At 36.4% G+C, this 27261-nt stretch overlaps 1 protein-coding gene and 1 pseudogene across 12 annotated transcripts in view; one reads left to right on the top strand and one right to left on the bottom strand.

Annotated features, from left to right (window-relative positions):
* The window catches only part of BBS9 (Bardet-Biedl syndrome 9), a 452171-nt gene that overhangs the window by 248003 nt on the left and 176907 nt on the right, over positions 1–27261 (top strand). The gene's annotated exons all lie outside the window — the stretch shown is intronic.
* Positions 1175–26552, bottom strand: LOC123836047 (large ribosomal subunit protein eL36-like; annotated as a pseudogene).

Raw genomic sequence — 27261 nt, 5'->3', positions numbered from 1 at the left:
GAATTAATTTTCAAACAAGATATACAAGTGCAGAGTAGTATTATGGCATTGGAGTTATGCTTCCTTCGATTTATGTATGTAACGCTAATTGACGTTAATGGGGGTTATACATAAATCAAGGGGAAAACAGACCTATTTGTATATAAAAACATTCTACTTTTAATATCCATCTGGTATGCTTTACCTCCCTGGGTCATTTTTTTTTTTTTTTATGAACTGAATGCATACTTCTTTATCTGCATGTTCTTCAATTGATAGTTGGTTTTTCTGTTTGCTAATATTAGTGTGAATACCTACTTAGATTGTACATTCAGTATTAGGATTTTATTTTGGCAAATTTTTCAACTTCAGAAATTTGATCATCTGTCTGATATAAAGTATTCTAAACCAAAAGTAATCGGGGTACCCTCTTCTGCTAAAATTTCTTTCTATTTGTTGTTTGATCTTTTAAAAAAATTAGTCCTTTGAGATACTCAGAAACAAGATGTTTCTAATACTACAATAAAACTATTAATGAACCCATTATAAGGAAATGAAAATCTTATCTTTTTGTATTAGTGATGAGAGAAAAAATATATAAGTGGCCTCTAATTATCTGTAATTATATGAGTTTTCTTTCATTTATGTTATCTATCTTCCTGTTTAATCCTATCTAGCACAATTATTCCTTTTGTATTAGTTTTCTGTAAATGGAGTTCTGAATGGTTTGAATTGTGAATTAACAATGATCACCATCCTCATAACCCTCCTCTTTACCTTCCTTCCCTTCCCCCACTTTCTTTCTTTCTCTCGGTTAAGGAAAACAAAGCTAAAGAGATTATTTTATGATATTACTTAACAAAATAAAAAGATGTATGATCTTTAAGGGATTATCTATGAACAGCTAAGTAGTTATATAAATACTGTTATGTTTCCCTGTATATTTATATCCAGAGGGCTAATAGTGCCCTGAGTGTTGTTTGAAAGTATGAAATGTAACCAAAGATAAATTGAGGTGATATATTTTTAAAAAGGTATTTTGTGAGACTCAACTGTGTATTCAGGAACAAGGTAGTAATAGATAAAAGTGATTTAATCTAATTAAAAGAAATGAATTTTGAACATTGGACTTTATTTTTATTTTTTATTTTTATCAAGTTCCAAAAAAGCTTAATTACATACAGAGGGGAAGAGTTCAGTCCTTCTTGGTTGCTGCTTTCCTCATGACTGTCAGGACATTGCTCATCTCCTCTCTCTTCCTCTTGGCACAGATGTGTGTCCCCACTTTTTTCTTGATGAACTTAGGGTGCACTTGTCCTTGGAGACCTTGAGCCAACCCCATGGCACACTGCTCCTATGGGGTGAAGTCGTACACCTCTCAGATCATGTCCCACACGAGCTTGGAACTTGGTGTGCTCAGTGAGGCACCAGCTGCTGCTTGCTCATGTTCTTAGTCACCTTGTGGCCCTTGTTGAGGCCCATGGCCGTAGGGTAGCGCAGAGCTATGGCTGCTGCCCCTCCATGGCTCCTGAGGCAGAAGGAACATTGGACTTAAAATGGATTTAGATGTATTGTCACTGTACTTGGGAATCATTAGTGGAATGTTTTGCAGTAAAATCAGTAAAATCAGAAAATCACTATTTTCCCTGATGGACCACCCTATATTGTTGTTTTTAAGTTTCCTTTTATATGATTTCTAAATCTCTTATAGCAGGATATTGGATTTCAGGAAAATCCAACCACCCTTCCCACCCAAATATTGATTCTTTGCCTCCCTCTACCCCATCTAGGACTGGCTTCTAGCCAGTGCTTAATTTGCATGTTTAGTTGATTTCTCAGTTGGAATGATGGGCTCAAAGGCCATATTCTTGGAGACATTTTTCCCATGGAACTGATAGATTTTCATGGGCCATCTTTCTTTTAGCCCACCTTTGTGATTCAAGGTGAAAATATGTAAGAGGATCAGCTCTTGCTAGTTGAGGCCATGGACTCAAGGAGTCCACAATTCCTGGTCTTTATGATCTAATGTGTCAGCTTCTTATCTGACACATTAGATAAGACTAATCTTCCGAATGTAATTATCTGTATTTTTTATTTGTTTTTATCCTATCCCATTCTGAGACCTTCAGGGGATCTCCTTTGTCTATCTGTTTGAGACTTCTCTCTCTGGCATTCAAAGATCTCTGAAGAATGGGACACAACTCCTTCTAATTTTAAGTCCCACTTCTGCAAAACATACATGCCAGTCAAGTTAGCCTATTTTCTTAAAAACAACAACAACAACAACAACACTTTACTGGTGTATAATTTGCATACTGCAAAATTCATCCATTGGTAATGTACCATGTAATGAATTTTAGTGTATTTATTGAGTTGTGCAAACATCACTACAATACAGTTTTAGAACATTACCATTATCCTCAAAAGCTCCCTTGTGCCCATTTACACTTAATCCCCTCTTCTACCCCTAACGCCAAGAAACTACGAATCTATTTCTTGTCTAAGTTGGCCTTTTCTGGATATTTAATATAGTTAGAATTGTACAATAAGTATTCTTTTGGATCTGAGTTCTATTACCTAACATAATGTTGTTGAGGTTCATCCATATTGTAGAATGTGTCAGCAGTTTGTTCTTTTTTATTGTTGAATAGTATTCCACTGTATGAATACACTACATTTTTTTTTAAAAGATTTTATTTATTTATTTGACAGAGAGAGACAGCGAGAGAGGGAACACAAGCAGGGGGAGAGGGAGAGGGAGAAGTAGGCTTCCTGCTGAGCAGGGAGCCCGATGTGGGGCTCAATCCCAAGACCCTGGGATCCTGACCTTAGCCGAAGGCAGATGCTTAACGACTGAGCCACCCAGGCACCCCCACTACATTTTGTTTTTATCAGTTGATAGATATGTGGATTGTTTTCAGTTTTGACCAATAAATGAATAATGCTCCTGTGAACATTTATTGCATGTCTTTATGTGGACATATGTTTTGTTTTTATTGGGATTATTATTGGTAGATTATTGGGAGTAGAATTGCAGGGTTATGTGGTAAATTTATGTTTAACTTTTTATGGTATACTTTTTCCTCAGTGTTGTATCATTTTATATTCCCATCAACAGCACGTGAGGGTTTCTTCCTCTTCTTCAAGATCAGTTCTTCACTTGACCCTTTTGATTTTCCACTATTTTCTGGAATAATAACTTATTCATCATTTATTCTGGCTGTTATATTTTTGATCTCTCCCTCTCTGTTCCTTCCCTATAGCCTATAAACATGCTGAAGTTTATCCTGTCACAGACCTGCCTCTTGCAACTTTTCTTTGTATTTCTCTTCTACATGTAATCCATTCTTTCTTTTCTCCCTCTGCACATTTGTCTCATCGGAAACTATCTACTTTTATTTTCTCTATTCTCTCATTTTCCATTTCATTTATCTGTCCACTTTTTTTACTGTGTTAAAAAACCCCATATATGGACTCTATTAACAAATTTTTAAGCTTACAGTATAGTTTTATTGACAGTATGCACATTGTTATATAGCATATCTCTAGAACTTTTTCTTTTTCTTTTTTTTCTCTAGAACTTTTTCATTTTGCATGACTGAAACTCTTTACCCACTGCATAGGACCTCTCCTTTCCCACCCCACCCTGCTTCTACTCTTGGCAACTACCATTCTACTTTCTGCTTCTATGAGTTTGATTACTTTAGATGTCTCATATAAGTGAAATCATGAAGTACTGTTCTTCTGTGATTGGTTTACTTCACTTAGCATAATGTTCTCAAAGTTCATCCATGTTGTCACAAATGGAAGAATTTCCTTCTTTTTTATGGCTGAATAATATTACATTGTATATACATATACCACAGTTTTTTAATCCATGTATCTCTTCACAGACATTTAGATTGTTTTCATATCTTGGCTACGGTGAATAATGCTGCAATGAAAATGGGAGTGCAGAAATCTCTTTGAAATAATGATTTCCGGTTTTTTGGATAAATACTCAGAAGTGGGACTGCTGGATCATATTGTAGTTTTATTTTAAATCTTTTGAGGAACCTCCATACTGTTTTCCATAGTGGCTGTACCATTTTTTCATCCAATGAATAGTGTACAAGTATTCCAATTTCTCTACATCCTTGCCAACATTAATTTTTTTCTCTTTTGATAATGGCCCTCCTAATAGATGTTTATGATCAGATTGTAGGAGTTCTTATATATTTTGTATAATATGTGAATTTTTTTTCCATCCCGTAGGTTGCCTTTCACTCTGTTGATTATTTTCTTTGGTGTGCAGAAGCTTTTTCGTTTGATGTAGTCCCACTTGTCTATTTTTGCTTTCGTTACGTGTGCTATTGGTGTCATATCCAGGAATCCATAGCCAAGTCCAGTGTTATGAGAGAGAATACACTGACTCTGTAGATCACTTTGGATGACGTGGTTTTGCCCTGCCGCTGTTGCCTCTGACCTTCTGATTGCCAAATCCATTAAATATTTTTTTGGTTATAATATCACACAGTCTTTCTACCATGCTTTTTTTTTTTTTTTTAAAGATTTATTTATTTATTTTAGAGGGAGAGCGAGAGTGCTTGTGTGAGCGGGGGGAGGGGCAGAGGGAGAGGGAAAGAGAGAATCCCAAGTAGACTCCCTGCTGAGTGTGGAGCCCCACCTGGGGCTTGATCTCAGGCATATTCTCCTGAGATCATGACCTGAGCTGAAATCACCAGTCAGGTGCTCAACCGAGTGAGCCACCCAGGCGCCCCTCTACCATGTTTAACTTTGTCAGCCTATCTTACTTTTTTGAAAGCTTCCCAGGCTATCTTAATGTATAGCCATTCTTATAACTGGTTTTTCTTTGCTGTCTTCATAGGCTACTTTTCCTTCTCCTACCTTAAATGTTGATGTGTACCATCTGACCTGCTGTTCTTCTCTCTTGACGTGCTCTGTCCAGATGATTTCCATATGATTCATATATTCCCTTGTGGGACATTTTGGTGTTTACTCATGTTTAAAATCCTGTGTTAGGCTCTGTGAGGGGATGGGCGATAAAAATTAACCAGAGATAGTCTCTACCTATTTCCATATTCAATGAATATATATTTCAACTAGGATATCCCACCTCCTCATACAAAAAACCATGTTCATAACCCATTTATTTGATTGCACATACCACTGATAGGTCATGACTCATTGGGAAGCATTGAGGATAGAACAGAAAACAGGTCTGAAGCCTGAGTCTGGTGGTCCTCCACATATAAAGCCCATTAAGTGTTCCTCATCCCTGTAGCGAATGGTCTAGACAAAAATACTATTTAAAATTCTTTTACCTACCTTAAAATAAAATATAATCTGACTTCTTTCTTTCTGTTGGATTTTGGGGTACTATTTTCTGTTTCTTTCTTTTCCTGATTTGTAATAGCCATGCTGATTCCTAATTTACTGGTTCTAGAGGTTTAGCAAAGAGGTTACTAGGTTTGTTTAATATATGTATTACGAAGAGTGAGTGCTAAGCAGAGGCCTAAACTTGTTGGTGCTTTATGTGTATTTGTTTTAGGACATGGGTTTTACTTGTGAATCTATTTTGGGAGTTCAGGCATATTCTCCTCTTACTATCTCCACTAATCCCTCATAATTCTTTTTTTTTTTTTTAAAGATTTTGCTTAAATAATCTCTATATCCAACATGGGGCTCAAACTTACAACCTCGAGATCAAGAGTCACATGCTCTACCAACTGAGCCAGCCAGGCTCTCTCACAGTTCTTATTATTGTTTTGGATGGATGACATTACCAAGGTCTAGATAGCTGATATTTTACTGAATGTACATACTTGCACACACATCTGCATACAGACACACATTCTTGTAGTTTGTTACAAAGTTTTCACTCTTAGAAAATAAACTGAAAGCAATTTCCTAAGTTAGACCTGGTGTGATACTTCACTACTGCCATAATGATAGTCTTTGCTGGTTCTTAATAAATAAACATTGCTTGCTGTAAAGTTCTAGTCAGAAAAAATTGTGTTCTTTGGTAACATAGCATTAATATAAAATTTGACATTTCGTGTAGTCGACAAAAGATGAAATACATTGTATCACTCTAGAGCCACAGGTATATATTCTATGCTAACCAAGTTTCCCACTCTTGAGAATTTCTTCTTCCATTTATGAAGAGTTTCTACTGATTGATAATGAACTGAATCTTTTCTCCTTGAAGCTACTCTTACTTCAGAAATTTCCCTTGAAGTAAGGGAGCCAGGTACATAAATAATCTGGCTCAGAATATCTGAATTGCTTTTAAGCTTCAGGCAAGCTAAAGGCAATATTTGATGTTGAAGCTATGTTTTGTTTGTCTGTTTGTAATTTTTGAGTAGAGTGAAGTGGTACAGAGAGTGCTTTTGACATTTGTACCATTTAGGTAGTTCAAAACATCTCATATTTAAAAGAAGACTTGTGTTGGCACATTTTTAATTTAGAAAAGAAGATAAAATTATATAGGAGGTTAAATTTGGGTTGTGCATATATAGAAGTGAACCACAGAAGAGTTTAAAATCCGCCCCCCCCTTTTTTGCCTTATATACCTCAAGTATAATGCAGGCCCTATGTATACATAAGGGAATAATTAAATACAGAAGTGGAGTCTACTTGTTAGCCAAAAAGGATGCCTGGAACATGTGGATAAGCTTGGATATTTGTCTAATGTTAATTGGAATATTGGTTTTCAGTTGAAGATGCCGAATCTACAGAAAAGTAATTGGATTTAGCTTCCTATTTAGCAAACTACTTCAAATCCCTGAAGTATCCCACATCCGAAACTAATTTTTCTTGATTGTATCAAGTTTAGTCATGAACAGAACAAGGGTTGACATAGTTTTTTAATATTTAAGATATTTCTTGACAAGGTTTCAACACTGTTGCTTGTCCACAAACCTTGTTAGGTTCCTTAACGAGAGATGAAATCTTAGGTTCTATGGAACCGGTTTTACAACTTTGCAAAACTGTCTTCTTGAAATAAGTCAATTTATTCTTTTTTCCTATACGTTTAAATTTAAACTTGTATTTTGATCAGATTTCAAGAAACAACACAAAAATGGAATATTTCTTACTGCTTTTCATATAAACTTATATGTGTGCTTAATATAACTCCTTTAGATTCAGCCTAGGAAATGTATTTTGTGGTGATTCTTAAGTCTTAAAAGTGTTCTCCAGACTACAAATGTTTAATGTGGCGTGTCAAAATATTTGGAAATAGTTAAAAAAAAAACTTAAGAAAGAATAGGATATTTGATCATTGAAATTCAGGGATTAAAAGATTCCATTTAGTAGTTTACTCGCTCAAATATTTATTGAGCAACTACTATGTATGAGTTTCTTTGTGATTGGAAGAGGTATATAAAGGTGTTTATGATATGGTTGCTAACCTCAAGGAGCATGACCTTCTTATAGTGATGATAATTTAAAGGTAGACAAACATTACCTTTTAGTCTAGTCTTTTGCCATTAAAGATGATAAATATTCAAAAAGATACAGCATTGCTATGAGATATGAGCAGATGCATCATATATAATTTTTAAATTAAAATGTATTATCAGATGAAAATCATTTTAATTGATATTAACAATGACTAATAGGAGCTATAATAACTCAACAACAGATTATTTTAGTGTAGTTTTTGTACTAGGACCCATCATGTTAGAAAAAATTTGTAGCCATGCTTCCATGTCATTTTTCTTACTTATTTAGCAGATAAGTACTGTACATTTCAGTTGAAGTGGATTTTCCATCTGTTTTTAGTCTGTTTCCAGGATAAAAGTAACTACCAGATCTAATGTTGTTCACTCTTGGGCCCCATTGCCTAGCACAGAGCCTGGTGTGGTACATAGTAGGGCTCAACATACTATTTCTCGAACTCAGTGGTCTTGCCCCAGAGGTAGTTGGCATTTCTTCAGGGAGCTTCTGAAGGCATGCCTATGTCTCTGCCAAAAATTTCCTCTGGGACCAGGATATTATTTTGCTAATGAGATATGCACTTTACAACTTACATATTTAGACCTATGTTTATCATTCCTACTCCTGGAGTTGAGCAGTCATTGCAGGTACAATGGGCAATGCTCCTAATCCTCCTTTGCTGTGATTTGAATTGTTTCAGGATTCTGTTTTGTCACTGGAATTTTTATGATCTCTTTGTACTTAAAAAGCAATTATCATCTTGGAACAAGAATAGGCTCTATCATCTTTTGGGTGTTAAGTTACAAGTGTTTGAAAGGTTTATGCTGTATGTCATTTGAGGTAAATTATTTTTTACATTCCAATTAGGTTTACAGTTCTTTTTTTTTTTTTTTTAAGATTTTATTTATTTATTTGACAGAGAGAGACACAGCGAGAGAGGGAACACAAGCAGGGGGAGCGGGAGAGGGAGAAGCAGGCTTCCCGCCGAGCAGGGAGCCCAATGCGGGGCTCGATCCCAGAACCCTGGGATCATGACCTGAGCCGAAGACAGATGCTTAATGACTGAGCCACCGAGGCGCCCCTACAGTTCTTTTTTAAATGTGTTTTTCATGAGCCTGAATCACAGATTCTGATGAGGTACTTCATTTTTCCAAATTTTAATTTCTAGTTTGATAGCATCTCCTTGATTTTGGCTTTTCTTCTTAAAATAAAAATTATTTTCTGTAAAGTAAATTATTTTCCATAAAGCTGATGGCTGCAATGTTTGATATAGTTTAATAGGGGCTGTTAGGAAATAATTGGATACCTAGGACCTAGAAAAAGAGTCAGTTTATTTTTTACTATGAATTAGTTCTTCTGGACTGCTCATAGTCAAGACTAGGTTATGAGCTAAATGATAGTTCCTTTAGCCTCCAAACAAGTACAGGTCCAGATACAATATGTTTCAACAGTAAAGGGATGGAGAATCAGGCATTCCTACAACTCTTCGTGCCTGAGAAATCTTACAGGCTCACCTCTACTGTCAGCCATTAAAACTTTCAGCTTTGTCAAGATGGAGAGTCCACTGGGACCGTGAATGATGATTTAGTTAGTCATTCCCTTAGTAAGACTTAGGTTGAGTTTAATTTTTTGTTTTGAATTCCTTTTTTTTTCTAAATAAAAATTTGTTTTCTTAGGATAGACTTCCATTAGAGTAATTACTAGCTCAAAGAATAGGCACATTTTTAAGGATTTAATCTAAATGACCAGGTAATTGCTAATTTTGTGAGTAGATAGTGCCACCAGCAGCATAGAATGTGCAAGGGGAGTTTTAATTTTTCCTTAACGGTATCTTCCCTAGTAGGTATGTCAGGATCACTATTTGCAGAGCACCTTAGAGGGAAACTGCAAAAGAATGTGTCTACATAGTCCTGTGCTAGAAGACCGCCCAGTCCAATTGAAGAGAGCAAAGTGTTGCATATGGAAACACATATAGAATACTGTCACAAATAGATAAAGACAGGGGCTGGCCACTGGCCCCTTGCTTACAGTGAATTAAAATCCAAACCAAACCAAACCAAACCCAACTTCTCAGAGTGGACTGAGAAGGAGGCAGCACATGAGTGCCCCTGCAGTCTTCCCTTATTTTGGGATTTAGATCAATTAGTAGGAATTTATCTGACTTCTTCAGGCCTACAAATGGCTCTGTTTGTTAGGAGAGATGGAGAGAAAAGGGAAAATGATTGAAAAGGGGCAAGCAATGATTGACTTTTGATTGGATTTTATAGTGGAATGACTTTAAATTATATCTACAAACAAAATTTTTACAAAAGTCTCTTTTAAAACAATCAGAAATAAAAAAATAAAACAATCAAATAATTTCATTTTATGTACCTTTTGAACAAAAGGTAAGATTGCATTAAATACTATCATGTGGAAAATTTGCAAAATTCAGACAAATGCAAAACACAAAAATTAAAATGAATGTAATTCCTTGTGAAATTCTTCTTTCTCTTTTTCTGTGTGTATACATGCATTATTTTAAAAATTGGGATAGTTATATAAAGGATGTGCTTATAGTCCTGTTTTTTGATTTTATCTCAAGAATAGTTTTCATGTCATTATAAATAGCATTATAACATCTTATTTAATGCTACATAATGGCTATGTCAAAATCAGCTTACCCAGTTTTTTAGTGTTGGATAATTTGGTTGCTTTGAAGATCTTATTTCTACAAATAATGCTGCAGTAAATATCTTTGGAGGTAAAACTTGGTCCATTCATGACCATTTCCTCAGCATAGATTTCCACATGTGGAATTGTTGGACCAAGGTCCATGTGTATTTGTAAAGGCTTCTAATACATGTTTCCCCTGAGAAAGGTTGTATCAATTTACTGTCCCTCCCCCCAGGAGCACATGAGAAAGTCCACTTCTTGGCTTCTCTGTTGACGTTGGGAATTATCATTAAAAAAACAAGAACTCTGCCGGTTTTATAGATGAAAATAGTGTCCTACTAGTTGTAGTGTGTGTGTGCGTTTGTAGTGTGGTTAGGCCTTGGTCCTAATCTTTGTCAACATTTTGGATGAGCTAATTCCTCTTTCATGTCTAATGTTGGATGTGGTACTTAAAGCATAGGACCCCCATTCAGAGTCTCAGTTTCTCAGTGGTTTTATATAGTTTGTCTCTGGGCCTTGTTGTGGCATCTTCTTTTACATGTGCTTTCTGAACTCAAGGAATATGGGAAAAACTGCATTTCCTAGCTTACCAGGTTTCTTCCTGCCTTTGGCTCTTACCCATAGCACTTTATAATGGAACATTTTACAAAATATATTTTTACTTTGGATTGTGACTCTTAAGTCCATCCCCTTCTTGGATTTGCCTTAGACTTTGTCTCCTTTCCTCTCATTCCAAGAAGCCCACCACCACAGTCATTGGTTTTCCAAAATGGCAGCAGTGGAACCCTAGGGCCTCACTGGCATGCCCTGTGCCATCGAATAAAGGGTGGAAGGTACAACTGGTAGACCTCAGTTTTATTTCTTTTAGGTATTGGGCTTCACTTAGGATTTCAGTTCTTTAAACGTTCGAAAACTATTGCCCTATTTAGTAGTTTTTTCCAACTTAGAAAGGGCCTTTGAGATCCTTTGTAGTTTTGCTTAAACACTTACAAGGAAGTGGAGAGCTCTCTCCCATTTTTCTCTCTCTTTTGCCTTTAGTTACAGCAAAGGAATAAATCATTTTCATCTTCTTGATCAGAAAACAGAATTGGCTAATGCAGTTTATTAAAATGTGTATTAGTTGCCAAAATTAAAAACTAAAAGATTTTACTTTGAAAAATTTGACTCCTGGTTCCTCTTGAAAAATCAGAAGTCCTAGCTACACTGGGCCTGTATTCCCCAATGGTGTTTGTCTAGCGGCCCTCTCCATGTGAGTCCTGCCTTCTGCTTGGTAGCCTCCCTCACTGGTGGTGTCTCCCGACACTATGCCCAAGGGTCAGTTACCATTTATCAAGTGTGTGCTGCTTTCTTTTTTTTTCTTCATATTTATCACATTAAAAAGAAAGGGAAATTGTTCTTTTACCCACATTTATAAAAATTAGAAAAATAAATGATAGACTGAGAATTTATGTACATTTTAGGGTTCAAAATGCTATACAGTACCAATTCCAGGGGCCTGTTAAAAACTATTGCCTAAACACTATAGTCCTTCATTCATTCAACAAATATTGAGTACCTACTATGTGCCAAGTCACTGAGATAGTCATCAAGTCCTTAGTGGTTCATAAGACAGTCATGGTCCCCACCATTATGGAGTTGACAGTCTAGGGGACTTTTCCATGTTATTCTAAATCCATAGCTTATCAGCATCTTACAGGTATAAATGGCCATACCAAGTCACATGGAGGCAGTGGAAAAGGTAGCCAAATGTCTACCTTTAGTGAGCAAAAAAGTGACACGGCTGCCTCATTGTTCCTTTTTTCTTCCCGGTGTATAGAAAAGAGTAGGGGTGTCTGCTTCCCTGATAATCCTAGGTTTCCTACTAGGAAATTCTGTCATTTATCTACACTTAATATTTATCAGGGACACTGAAGGGGGAGGAAGTTAGGAATGGATACAAGATGTGTTAGAAATGGTTACTCTCCTCAAGTGGTTTCTAGTCTAGTTGGGCAATAAGATATGCATCCCAACAGCTGTAATAGACACAACATTTTAACAGCTTAAGTAGTTGTTAGCTCTTGAGTCTAGTCCACAGCGCCATCTTAAACTTTTATTGTGAGTAGTATACTAACCCCCCATAAGTCTCTTATTTTCTGTTAGTTTTTCATTTCAAATGTATACTGGTTCAGTTCCATTTTGGCACATAATGGGCTAAAAGAGTCTTTTGAGGACTGTTTTGTGACATTAACATAATTTATAGTATTGTCTCATTGGGGAAATTCCTTCTATGAGTTTAAATACCCTACCAATAAACACACTTTTGGAATGTTGTAATTAATTCAAGTTGGATACTTCCCATTTTTAGAATTTCATATTCCTATATTTATGGCATTGCAATTGACCTTAGTCATCTAGTTCAACCTTCTATTGGGTATAGAAACTCTTTCTTTTAAAGCAGTCTAAGATTGCACTAGCAACTAATTTTCATCTCCTATGCCAATTCTGAACAGTTGGTGGTGGCTGCCTAAAATGCTGACTTGAGAAGGATCCTGAAGTTTTATTCAGGCTCTAAGGCAAATGTTTCCATAACTGTTTAGCAGAGTCAGTCAAAGAGGTGGGGATTAAGAATGTTTTAGTATATGCCTGACTATAAGAAAGGAGATTTTCTGGCTGATCAGAATGGGTTTTCACTGTCAACCTTTAGAAAAGGTCTTAGTATTTTCTCTTTCTAATGGCCAATCTTCCATTCAGCCAAATTCTTTAGGAGCTTCACCAAAGGATTAAAGCACAGAAAAGACAGCATATAATGAAGATAGGTGGAAATAGTGTTTCTGCTGACCTGTGTTCACTGTTTGAGTTTGGGCACTTTCCTTTTTAGGAAACTGACCTCTTCCACTCTTTGAGTGAAGCTCAGTTGACCGAGACTATCTACGGCAGTGTGCAACTGCTAGGTTCTAGGTCCTATAGAGACAGGGACCACATCTGTCTTGTTCACTCTGTCAAGCACATTGCCTGGCCTATGGAAGGTAACCCAGAGTTTATAGAGTGAATAAATGAATGTAGTCCCTGACATCTTTGGAGGAAACTTAAGATTAGCTCTTAGTGCTCTTGAAAGTTACATGGTTTTGGTTCCTCTGGTACTTAAGCAGGTTTTGATTACAAATGTGGTCAGCAGAAGGATGATGGATGTATTTTCACCCCTAATTATGAGGAATAGGAACTGACCATGTCACTGACCTGCTCCTTTGGGAGACAGGGTGTGTGGCCGGTGTGGCACAGTGACTTGTTGAAATTCAGTTCTGAAGCTTGGGCACATACTCCATTCCTCTTTTGTCAAGCTTTGGAGCTAGGTCATGGGGGACTTTTCACAGTTGAAACCATTTTCGCTCAATTAATCGGATGAAAACAAAGGCTGGCCCCATGCCCTGTGGTTATTGCTTTACAGGCAAGAGGCACAGTTTGAATTGCAGGCTCCCTAGGTCCAGGACCAGAATGCTATGGTGGCTCTGCCCCTGTGGAGAGAGCTGGGTTTAAAAGGATCTTGTAGCCACCTTTCTGGTTGACTTGATAGGGGAGAAGGTAACCCTGCAGGAGAAACTTTTCCCAGCCTAGGGAAGTATTGAGAAGAAATTCTGAGAACATGCTAACAAAATTCCTTGAAGGTTTTTGATCTTTTCCTCTCTTTTAAAAAGAAACAACAAACAAAACATGCCAATCAGTTGGCAGAATCCAGCCTTTCATGTCACAGTGTGTCCATTTACTACAGCATTTAGTAGGCCAATAATGCCTTTAGCTTGAAGTAGTTAACAAGCATACCTTGCAGTGTTACTTTTATTTTCTGCTCCCTGTAGCACTTACAAAATCCCATTATGCAATTGGGTATTATTAAATGTTAAAAAGTTAATTTGTTCTGCATTCCATTAAAATTGCACTTTTTTTTAAATGCGCATTGGTCCTTACATCTTGTTTAAAACCTATAATTTAAGCTCACACCATAGTAAAGTCTTAAGTAACCTTTTGCCCTTGCTACCTTAATTATTCTTCATCACACACATTATTTCAGGAGGATTGTGGCAATGGGCTAACTTCTTGTTAGCTAATGAAAATATCTGTCATTTAAAAAGCAAAATGTGGACTTGGAGTTTTAATTAAAATTGTACATCAATAATGAAATAAAATGTACCTTTTATTAAGGAAAATAGATTGTAGAAGTGTTACTTGCTTTCTTTTTGAAATAACCATGCTTTGGTTAAGGCCAAACAATTGATCAAACAACTGATGGAAATGGGTAGCTTATTTCTATTTAAAGATTTAAAACATTTGCTTTTTAAATATAAAAGTTTTCCAAATAGAGTCATTGTCACCTTATATCAATATGCTCAGTGATTATGATACAGTAATAAAATGCTGTGAAACTAGATCATAATGATGGTTGTGGCAAAAACATCTTTCATTATTTGATTCCATATATGTTAGACAATTTTTGGGGGATAATTTGTAGTGAATAAATAATAAATAATTTTAGGGATTGGAATTTCCCGAGACCATGCTAAATATTTTTATAGCACTTGGTGTTTTATATGGCTTACTTTTATTTGATAATCAGCACACACCAGTAAATATGACCAGGTTTAGAGAGAACATTAGTGACAATTCCAAGCTATACTCAGCAATAGAGACTGTCTGATATCTGAAGCTTTTAGGATTACCTTGGATTTGGATTTTTTTAGCCTAGAGAATTTACATCCTATGTTACATCCAAAAAAAAAAAAATTGAGAGGTGGGCAAAGAAAGATATGAACAGATCCCGAGAATAATGGATTTGGGGAGTTTAAGAAAGTTTTAGAAATTATGTTCAGTTATGTCATTTCACAAAAGAATTTTAAAAAGCCCTGAAGAGTCAATGACTCTTTAAAAGTATTTGAGGTGGGACAAGAACTGGAATCTCTGAGGCAGTTTGGTGGACTTGAAAGAGATTTTGGGATGAAACAGACCTGGGTTTCAACCCTGACTTCACTGTTAACCACCTTTGTGACCATGGGCAGATTATTAAAGCTCTCTGAGCCACAGTTTCCTCTGGTTTTCTGTTTTAGGGGCATTGAGTGATTTTATGAGATAATGAATTTGGAGGGCTGGTTCAGGGTTTGGCCCTTCTAACTGCTTAGTTGGTGGGGCTCCTTTACCTTTGTCAGGCCAGTGTTTTTTCCCACAACACAGGATCATCTTAACAGCAGGTCATTTATGCAAAACAAGACCCTGGTTGTTTTGGCTCTGAGGTCTAGGTTTGTTGCTGGCCCAGCACCAGACACTTGGGGGCACCAGTATACACTCGGCTTTTGACCATGCTATTGGAAGGTTTGGGCAGGGATCCGCTCTGAGGCCCGTCCACACTTCTGTCTTGCGGCCTGTGGACTCCTGAATTTCCCCACTCATTTGAGAGTGCAGCAGAGAAATCCATAGAGAGGGAGATGATGCTGTGGAGGCCGCTGCTTTTTCCCCTTTCTTTCTTCCTCTTTTCTTTCTTTCTTTCTTTCTTTCTTTCTTTCTTTCTTTCTTTCTTTCTTTCTTTCTTTCTTTCTTTCTTTCTTTCTTTCTTCCTTCCTTCCTTCCTTCCTTCCTTCCTTCCTTCCTTCCTTCCTTCCTTTCTTTCTTTCTTTCTTTCTTTCTTTCTTTCTTTCTCTCTCTCTCTCTCTCTTTCTTTCTTTCTTTCTCTCTCTTTTCTTTCTTTCTTTCTTTCTTTCTTTCTTTCTTTCTTTCTTTCTTTCTTTCTTTCTTTCTATCTTTCTTTCTTTCTTTCTTTCTTTTTCTTTGTCTTCTTCTTTTTTTTAAAATAGAAATGTTCCATGGAAACTTTTCCTGTGAACCCTCTTCAAGAGATTTATGCAGATTATAAAGTCAAAAGATGGGTCATCCCAGACTTTTCTTTCCAAGCAGAGAGGCCAAAACATAATTTTAGCAGGTATTGGTAAAAATTGAGAAGTATTTTGTGTATGCTGGGTTTCTTGCCAACATCTGTGTTTGCAACTCCCAAGACAGGTCTAAGGTGAAAGTTTTTCCTTACTGCCCTCAGAAGATTGTTGAAACAAGCCTGCCACGGTTCTTTTCCATTGCATCTGTGTTACTAAGGCCTCTCTAGACACTGTTTTGTGGAATCTTGGGCCAACACAAATTGATTTACTTTTCACCGAAAGAGCTTCATGCTGAATGTTGACTGCAGGTGCGTTTTAGGGGAAGAGGTAAAAGACTAAAAACAGGGAAATTGGTAGGTAGACAAAGCAGGTGTAAGTCATTTGAGTATTTACCAACAAACTGAAAAAGTGCTTTAATTTGGTAGGGTTTTCTTTTTTTTTTTCCTTCTTAATGTAACAAATGATTCCACATAATGTGAGTCCAGTTAGGTACATCTAAAGAATTTACAAGATTGAAGATAGATCTTTGAGTTTGTTTAGAAGAGTTGAGAAAAGATTTACCTCTTAGAGGGTACAAAATAAACACTTAAAAATGTTACCTCTAACATACCATAATCAACTATTGCATGTATAGCCACTTACTGATATGTGAGCATGGTGATCCTTGGTGTGTATGTTTGTAAACTATATCCCTTTTATTAGATAAGGAATATTCTCATTTATCCATAGAAATACGTAAACCTCCATGAGGACATTTTAAACCAGATATATATAGCAAAGACCTGAGCATTCTTTATTGATCATTTAGTGCAGAACACCAGAGAATGTTCCAGCAGAGTGCAGCAAAAGCCAGTTATTGCAAAATGTACTCTAGTCTTTCCTTAGTCAGTCTGGACTGTGGTGACAGAGGAGTTTCAGACTCAAAAAATGATGAAAACAAACAATAGAGATCCTTAAACAGTATCCTGCTCCCCCATCCTAAGTGTAGGCCCCAACCAAGAAAAACTTTCTCTAATTTACTCAGCAATACTGAACTTGAAGAAAGGACATAGTGGTAGCTGAGGATAACCATAAAAGTTAGCATGGCATAATTTTACTCTCTTTAAAAAAAAAAAGCTTTTAAAAAAGCCACAAGTACTACATATCAGAATTCTTTGTCAGGAAATATAGGTAAGAGAAGGAAATGAAAAGAAAAATTATCCTAATTCTACCACCCAGGAAGAAATCATATTTTCAGTTTAGTATATATCCTTTCAGATTTTGAATGTGTTGTAGTGTGTGTAAATATAAATAAAAATAAAAATATTTAAAAATAGGGTCATAAGGTACATGTTGCTTAGAAAGTTAATTTTTCCTTGTAAAAATAAATCATTAACATGTTCCATGTCAATATATATAGTTATAGCTACTATAGCTTATAATAAATACAGTTACTCTAGCTGCTAATTTCAGTAACAATTGTAAGGTATGTTTCTGCCTTTCAAAAAATGTGGCATATTGTTTCATAGTAACATGTAAGTAATTCATTTCACTTTGTGAATAAATATTATTCTGATGCAGACCACTGTATATTTGATGTGTACCACAAAGAATAAATATTTACTTTTGCAGATTAGCTGATTTTTCTTTCTGTTGGTGATTTACTTTAAGCTTCTCATTCTAACTTTTGGCCATTGTTAGAGAGAGTGATATTTTTCACTAGAATGTGATTACATAGTGATAATACCTTAAATTTGATGATTTTTAAAGTATTGGTTAAGTAGCAAAATAGATGCCCAAATTTCCTTGCTTTCTGTCTACCAAATTTCCATTACTTTTGATTGTCCTACTTAAATTCCTACTTTGAAAGAAGACTACCTTATGTTCAGTATAGTTTAAAGAAGCATAAAATTGTATTTGGCTTTCTGCAAAGAGAAAAGAGCAAGTAAGCTAAAAAAAAAAAAAGACATAATTAGTAAATGCTAACTATCCAGTTTGTATACGAGCACACCTATTTGAATTATGTCTGGCATATGAATATTCCTGAAGGAATCCTAACTAGGAGAGAAGTTGGGGTGACCCAAGTCAAGGACCCTCCCATCACAAGCCAATGCCACTTCCCCAAAAGGCTAGGGCAGTGGTCCCAATGAGTGCCTGGATCCTGATACTTGCTGATTCAGGGGCAGGGAGATCAGCAAATTAGGAAACTGTAGCCAGGTTAGAGAGATTATGGAAGCCACCCACCGAGGGCCTGACCATTTAGCAGGCCTGGCTGTTGTAGAAGACTGGCTGCAAAAGCACAAGTGTGGGTCTGGCTCCATTGCAGACAACATCTGCCTCTGCTACTGGGCCTGTAGGAACACAGAAGGGGAGGCATTCAGACTCAGGGCCCATGGGCACACCCTGCTTCTGGTAGTTAGCAGGGGCCAAGATTAAGGGGCTCTTCTATATGGTGTGTGAAGAATATACAAACAGAAAACAAAAGCATAGAAATATCTTGCATTATTTTAGCAACACCGTTCAAAGTCGGGTAAACTTCAAAAATTGTAGATGTCCTGGGAAATAAATTAAAGGGCTAGGGATAGTCACTTTACAAGAATGAATATATCAGGACATTTAGAAACCAACTTTTGTTTGTGTTCTTACTTCAAAGCTGAAAGGAAGTTTTCATGACTAGTGAAGACTCCCTTAAAAAATCTTGTAATTGGGGTAAGTGGGCACTAGGGGGCAGCCACGACTTGGTTAAAATTACATCTCTGCACAGTATTTTCTCTGGTGGGAAGGTTAAAAGGACCACTTTTCTTTCTTTTTGAACTAAAGCAAATAAAATAAAGTTCGAAAAGTTTACAAAACTTAGAATTAATTTCTTGATTTGGCTTAGAAGGTGCATTCTTTGACTTTTCAGCTACTCAGTAGCATTTTTTTTGCTTCAGCGTCCAGCAATGGTCTGTCTTCCTCTGACTTGACTTTACCTGATGATGACTTTCGTTTCTCTAGAAACTACACACATACACCATGAATATGTATTATTTTTGTTTTAAAATTCTTTTGAAGAAAAAGTGGTTATATATGGAGGAACAGAAGAAACTCCTTGGCTTATCACTTCAAAAGACTAGAGAGAGGATTGCTCTCTGTTATTATAAAGAAGAGAACCACCCCTTTTCCAAAGCGCAGTTTTCTGCTTCCAGCTTGATGCTATTTGAAATGTACAATGGCAATCTTTCAGTAGTTTTAAAATTTGCCTAGGTTTGGATCTAGAGGGGATACTTAGATATTTCATTTATTTATTTGACACAGAGAGAGAGAGAGCGAGAGCAGGAACACAAGCAGGAGGAGTGGGAGAGGGAGAATCAGGCTTCCCGCCAAGCAGGAAGCCCGATGCGGGGCTCGATCCAAGGGATCATGACCTGAGCCCAAGGCAGATGTTTAATGACTGTGCCACCCAGGTGCCCCTAGAGGGGATATTTAGAAATACAGATTCCTGAGCCGCACTCTAGATTCACTGAATTTTAAGGGACAAGGGATGGTTTTTAAAGGTTCCTTGGTGATTTTGTGCAAAGTCCAGAAATATGTCTGGCAACTTTTTTTTTATGTAGCGTGTGAGAACTATACTAGTAAGAAAATTCCTCAGAACTAACTTCTCAAAAAGTTTAAAATATTGGAAACACATATTTAGAAATACCCACAAATAGTTCATGTAATACGGTTTTAAGCAGAGATTTTAACACAGTTTTGTAAAAAAATTTAATATTAGGCCACATTTTAATGAAATTTCTTATTTGGGAGTTTCTTCACATAAATGGCTATAAAATATAAGATTGTTTTTTTTATTTTGGAAATGGAAATTTAATTTCTCACTTAGCTTTAGCTGCCATTCAAGGAAGATCTAGAATGCCACAGTAATAGAAGTTCCTTTTTATAACTTGACTTAGAGATTTGATCCCTCTGAGAGTAACATGTGCAAGTGGATATTCACCATCATATTTTGTGAAAAACAAAATATCATTTATGCTTTATTTCGTATAAAATTAATATTTTACAAATGTTCATTAATCTCTCCTCTAAACTATGAAATAAGGGGGAAAATCACATTCCAGTTTACAGACAGGAAACTGAGCAATGAGGAGGAAAAGCCTTTATTTAAGGACATTCTAACGTACTGTAAACACACAGAATACTAGATTATTTTGATTTCCATGTCATTTTGTTATCCGCCATTCTGGTATAATTGGAGAAGTTCTGGCCAAGTGATGGATGACTTGTAGAAATGGATGCCAGCTTGCCTGGCAGGTCTCCCCTCCTCCAAAGGCTCAGCATGAAAAGGTACTGTCATGAGGGGAGCTAGAAGAAGCAGGGGATTAGAAATCTCTTCTGGGACCTACACAAGCCAACTTGACACTGCCTTAATGAAGTACCAAGCAGGCCTCACTGTATTTTATTTTAGTGCTGAGCTTCCGGTAACTAAGCCAATGTCTTTGTCACTTGCTCATGAGATCCAGCTTGACCTTTCAGTGACAACCCTGTTAAGAGAGAAAAAAACCGAAGAAAGCACAGACACTTAAACTATGAATTAGTTCTTCTAAATAAATGGGGATCTAATTTTTTACATTAAAAGAAAACAAAAAAGAAGACTGGCTTTGAGTAACATTTATCAAATTTAGACTAAAATAAACCTAGAGGCTTATAAGGTTCAGTTTGTGGAGTAAAATACTGGCATGAGGAGAATGGAAACATTGCATGTAGGAAAGTGTACGGTAGTAGAATTAGAGAAGGAAAAATCACTAGTCATGACCCGATGTTACTACGGCCACACCAGCTTACTTATAATAGGAATTCAGTGTGTTATAACAAAGAGGGTTCTGTAAATGCACCATGATAAAATGGCTAATACTCGTAATTGCTGCTATTTTTTGAGTACTTACTGTGTGCCAGCTAGTGCTAAGTACTTACTTATATTATCTCAATTATTTTTAAGGGTTCTTTTGCACAGAGGGACTCTACAGTTTTTTTGCTTCCAATATTTTAATACTTTTAAAAGGCATTTCTTTATGTAAACATTTCCCTGTGGATTTGGGATTTTAGGAAATAAATGGGAAAATATTAGCTAACCTTATACAAGAGAGAATGATGATATTGAGCACATGATATAAACTCTCCCCAGAGTTCCCAAACTGTGATCCAAGGAATATGCCTTTGGGAGATATTTATAGGTGTTTTGTGAAAAATGAGTTTTAAAACCTGCATTCTATCTTCCTGTTGGGGGTTCACTAAGCCACATTGGATTGCTAGGTTCTGAGAAGTTCTGCTTTAAAGAAACTTAAAAAAAAAAAAAAACACAAAACAACCTGTGTTTAATATTTCCCTAATTTATCTAAGCACAGAACACTGTGTGTTGGGACCCAGGGGCAGGCACAATCCATGTGTACCTGGTTGGTGTTGGGAGACAATTCTGCACAGTGTGTCATGTTTCTGCATGTCTTGTGATCAGAGGCACTGCCTGCTCTGGACTATCTTTTTAAGGATATTTTTAGCAAGGAATAGCCTTGGATGATAGAGATAGTAGCTCCCTTCAGAACAAGGCATAGGTTATTTATTGTGTAATATAATAAAGATAAGTACTCCTTCCATGTGAACTTACTGATCATTATAAGAGATTCAGGTTCCCTGAGCTCTGGGTTCTTCTGCTGTAACCCAGCCCACCACATGTATAGATGTCACCTTGGCTTTTTTTGTATCACTCGTGGTAATTTGGGCTTGGGGAACGAGCACAGATGCTGACATTCTGGCTTTTGCTGTTACTTTAAGTAATAAAATCCTTTGCCTTTGGTTAGGAGTCTTTTTTTTTTTTTTTTTTAAGATTTTATTTATTTGAGAGAGAGACAGAAAGAGGATGCAAGCGAGAGAGAGCACGAGCAAGGGGAGGGGCAGTGGGAGAGGGAGAAGCAGGCTCCCGGCTGAGCAGGGAGCCCGACTCGGGGCTTGATCCCGGGACCCTGAGATCACGAACTGCAGAAAGCAGACACCCAACCAACTGAGCCACCCAGGCGCTGCTCTGGTTAAGAGTCTTGAGTCTTCTGCACACATTTATGAAATGATGGCAGATTAACTTGTTAGTTTGCATGTAGTGTAAAATCTTAGACTCTTCATGATTCTCCACAGTTAGGAAATACTGAAATATGTCCTTAGAGGTAAATGGATCTACTTTTGGCTGAGTAGACTGGGGTGGGCTGGGGTGGAGTGGCTGGGGGAAGGCTACAAGGAATGTTAAAAAATAGAGTTTTAACTACGTATGTCTCCAGAATGCAAGCACCTTCCTAAGGTTCTAGAATATTGAATCTCCTTGCAATTTTGTCTTTTTTTTTTTTTAAAGATTTTATTTATTTATTTCAGAGAGAGAGAATGAGAGAGAGCACATGAGAGGGGGGAGGGGCAGAGGGAGAAGCAGACTCCCTGCCGAGCAGGGAGCCTGATGCGGGACTCGATCCCGGGACTCCAGGATTATGACCTGAGCCGAAGGCAGTCGCTTAACCAACTGAGCCACCCAGGCGCCCCTCCTTGCAATTTTGTACCTGAGACAATTAACCTCAGTTCTTGTTGCTTTCAAGTTTTATTTACTAGACGCTATCATATTTTGCTATTGTTCTTTTTTTTGTATTTTATTTTTCCAGGTGTAGAATTTGTATTTATATAATGAAACACAAAGTACTAGTGGGTCATTAGTACTACAGCCCTTGTAGATTTAAGGAAATGAAGGAAATGCACATTTACTGAGCACATATTGTATACCTGACACTCTGCCAGCCACATTACATGGGTTTTCTAATATAATCTTTCATATCACTCAGGATTTGGGTATTATTATACTCATTTTATGTGTGAAAACACTTGGGGCTCTCTGAGGTGGTTGTTATAGTTTCCATAGCTAGCATTTATAGAGCACTTACTGAATACCAGCTACTATGCTAAACATAGCATATTTTCTTATTTAATCCTCATACGACCATGAAATAGTTATTATTATTTTATGTGTGAAGAAACTGAGGACCGAAGGGTGAAGTGATCTCACCCAGGTCACATAATTAGCAGAGCTATGATATGAATGCAGGTATGTATATAAGTTTGATATCAGGTCACTCCCCAACCCTTGACCTGAGGTTTTAGGAAGATAATGGTACTATATGGTTTGAGCTTAGGGTGACTATGTAGTTATACTCCAAACTAGACATTTTGGAGAGGAGAGAGGGGCAAAATTAATAGTTGCACCAGGATAGCAAGTGTAAGCCTAGACTGTCATGGAAAAGCAGGGTGTGCAGTCATTCTACCATGTGCAAAATACATAAGTAAATACTAGGATAGATTGCAGTTATATTTGCACTGCTGATTTTTGACAGCATGGGATATTATCTTACTTTGGGTCAATATGTTGAATTCAAATAGTTTTAAATATTTTATTGTGCTTTTAAAAGTGTTTTATTGCCAAGGTAGATCCACCCTTATTGACAGTTCCAATACAGATAAAATGGATTACTGCATATCCTTTTCTCACACCTCACTGTTTTATGGGTTTCCAGAATTTAGTGCAGCCCAAAGTAGAGGGAGTATTTATGGCATTTTTAAAGCAGATCATGAGAGAATTACTTCCCTCTGTCTCCCTCCACTCCCTCAAACTGAGGAACATGATTGACTTGGTTTTATAGGGTCCATATTTCTCTTCTAAATGAAACCCATCTGAGGATGGAAAACTGCAATCCTTTCTTGTCCTCCCAATGTCAACTGACAAAGGATAAAACTTTGTTTTCCTTGACATCATTTTCAGTGGGAGTTAAAACAGAGAATAATACTTAATATACAGATCTGTAATAACTATGGTAGTTTTCTTGTGGCTTACACGTAGTTGTTTAATTAGGCTCTACAGGGTATTATAGTGGCTTTCAGTTGATTTTTCTCTATTGCACTACGTTAGATTTTTTGATAATGAGTGTTAGGCTAGCTTTGTAAATATGTTTTGTACATTTTTTCTATACTGAAGTATTTTTTTAAGATTTATTTATTTATTTTGGGGGGGCACAGAGAGGGAGAAGGAGGGGGAAAGAATCTCAAGCTGACTTCCTGCTGAGCATGGAGCCTGACACAGGGCTCCATCTCACCATCCTGAGATCACGACCTGAGCTAAAACCAAGACTCTGATGCTTAACTGACTGAGTCACTCAGGTGCCCCTATACTGAAGTATTTTTTTAAAGGTGTGAAATGATCCTCCTGTCAAATAAAGTAGTATTGGAATAGTATTGGAGATTAACAATAAGCTTTATCGTGTTAAAGATGAGGAGAAATGCTGGAAATAATTTCTCACTTTGTTCAGCCCAGAATTTCCCAAATTTAGATACTGAATGCTTGTGTGTGTGTGTGGGGGTGTGTGTGTGTAGCATCTATTAACTTTCTATAGAACACTAGAAGCACACTTTGGAATACATTGGCATAAGTGTATTTCTCCTTTTTAAAGAAAACGACACCTTTATTTGTTGTTATATCTCCTTTTCTTTACTAATTTAGTGTTGTCCTCGCCTGCTCACTTTTTTTGGGGGGGGTAGTTTTTGCCTTGGGATTTAAAAAAAAAATTCAACCAGAACGATTATTTATCGATAATAATTCATTATGCTCTGAATCTCTTAATTTTCCTTTTTCTGCCTACTGTGATTTCCATTGTTCCTTTCTCAAACTCTTTACTTGAATGTTTGCATCATTTATTTTTATTATTTAGAACACAGAAAGCATTTAAGGCTATGTATTTGTCTTTGAGTACAGCTTGGCCAACATACACATTTAAGTGTAGTGATGATGGGCTTGGTAAAAATATAGACTTAGGAGGCAGCAAGACTTTTATTAGGATCTTGCCACTTATTATCTCATGATCTTGAGCCTCAGTTTCTTCTATTGTAAAATGGGGCTATTAATAACTTACCTTTTAGGTTTAAGAAATGTAATTAAATTTTGTCTGTAGATTTCATAGCGTAGTACCTGAAAGGTAAATTGTTGACCAATAAGTGCCTATCTTTATTATTTTCATGATTTTACAAATACTGTATAATTTCCGTTTTGATTTCCCTTTGACACAGTAATTGTATGGTGGCTGTTTAGGAGAGTGATTTTACTTGCCAAATAGCAAAATTTAAAAGCATGAAGCTTTCTTAATTTTTAGTTGTTTTAGCTGACCAGAGCATTTAGCCAGTAAAATTTCACATAGTTAAACCTATATAAAAGCAAAGGATAGATCTGGATTTTGGTGGAGATCATTTTTGAAGGTCTCTCTCTCTCTCCGTACCCAGGTTTTCTTGTTCAGAGTTAGGGCCACATGTTCAATAGAAATCACTCCTGATGTACGGTGGGTAGTTGACAAATATTCTTACTTTGCACTGCTTTGTAACTGAGCCTCTTTTTGTGTGCGTTCAAGAGGGTTAACATTGAAATATGAGAAAAGAGCAAATCAAGTACCATTTGCTAGCTACTATGTCAACCAGAAAGCCCCTAGGGCTACGTTTGTTCTTGTTAAGATCCCCAAAGAAAAAATATTGTATAATATCCCCAAGAAACCCATTCTAGTTTGTCCATCACTTGTGTCTGGAATGTTTTCTTAAATTATTCTAAAAAAATCTTTATTTTGCAGAATTCCATTATGATGTGATTTTATAAATCTTGTTTCTTGCATGATAAACATGGGCGGATGGGGGGGGGTCCATGGAAAGCTCGCTAATATCAAATTCAGGGTGTTCTTTTTGGTCGTTATGCCAAAGTATTAAAGTGCTAAGATGGCTTTGTTTCTTTTCTTGTTTTACAAGAAAGAATTTGGCAGGAAAATGCTCTTGGAAAATCAAATTTGTGTATTTTATTCAATATGGAGGATGATTTGAAATAAAAGTATCATTTTTAATTTGGCCTATAAGAGAGTTACTATAGGCATCTCTAAGCAAGTTTTTAAATAAACATGCTTTTCCTTTTTTCCAAGATATTTTCCCCCATTTGTACCATATGTGGAACATGATGTCCTTTGAATTTCCCCTGTAGGATTTGAGAGTTAAGGAGCCTTTTACCTGGTAGTATCCTCTTGTTTTCACTCTCTCTTAAGGCACTGATCTACTCTATAATTCAGACCCTCAGTTGAAAAGGAACTGACATATATGTGAATAAGAGGGGGCTTATGTATTCCCTGAGGCATGTTCCATCAATCACCTAGCCACTTTACCTAGAGACTGAAAACTGCATTATTTCCTTCAGAGCTCTGTGCTAGAAGACCCTTGACTTAGGAATATGGATAATGTGTGCTACAATTAACTTTCTTTATGTCTGTGTTATTTCTGTTCTTTGTTTTAATATATAGCATATAATTTTATACTAATTGCAGTTAAAATTTTGCATTTCCTGGCATCATGATAAGTCTTCTGTTAATGGGTACACATAGTTACATGAAAACACATGTATATTAATCAATAATTTACCTCATCTGTATAGTCTTTCCTCTGATACATCATTGGCAGAACACAGTTTGGCTGCGCAAAAGCAACAGTTGTTATCGATTTTGTATTCTTTTGGCAGAGTTGCAACAATTCTCCCATACCCTGGTCAGTAGAGATACTAGATGGATTGTTATACTGTACTTGCATTTGAAATTTCTTCCTCTGTTTTTACTCTGAGCATTTATTTTCCATCAGCTTGTAACATTCTAACATCGATTGGTGCAAGTAATGTATTATTCATGCCATTCTGGTTTCATTCCATTAGTGCTATCAGCATTAGTATTCAGTCTGAAGAGATACAATTATGTCAAGAGCTCTCTGTGTCAGCTTGTCCTGTTTTTGCATTTCTTTCACATTCATAGAAGCGTCTTCATTTGTATAGTGTATCTTTTTATTTTGTTGGTGCCAATTAGAATTAAGAAGCTAAAATAAGGCTGATGTAAATAATTTTTTAGTTTACAATAATCATTGTACCAAATTTGGAAAAATTAGAAACGTATAAGGAGGAAAATGAAATCATCCATAATTTTATCACCTTATTCACATATTGATCCAATGCCTTGCCTTCTTGTCTTTTTTTTTTTAAAATAAATTTAAGTTCATGTTGTATATACAGTTTTGAATGCTGAGTTTTTCTTTAGCAATTATATGTAATAACGTTTTGGAAAACTTGATTTTTGATGTATTTATAATAATTTTTCATATTGTATCATTTTCAAACATTCTCAATTTTCAAACATTTGTATTTTTGCATGGTTTTATTTTTATCAATAGGAATGCATGTCCTTGTTCATAAATCTTTGATCAT

Source organism: Mirounga angustirostris, unplaced genomic scaffold (genome assembly GCF_029215605.1).
Source record: "Mirounga angustirostris isolate CCGP_5_RB_7025 unplaced genomic scaffold, mMirAng1.0.hap1 SCAF_12, whole genome shotgun sequence".
In the NCBI taxonomy this organism is placed as follows: domain Eukaryota; kingdom Metazoa; phylum Chordata; class Mammalia; order Carnivora; family Phocidae; genus Mirounga; species Mirounga angustirostris.
Note: the sequence above shows the minus strand (reverse complement) of the source record. Positions and strands in the feature narration are given on the sequence as shown.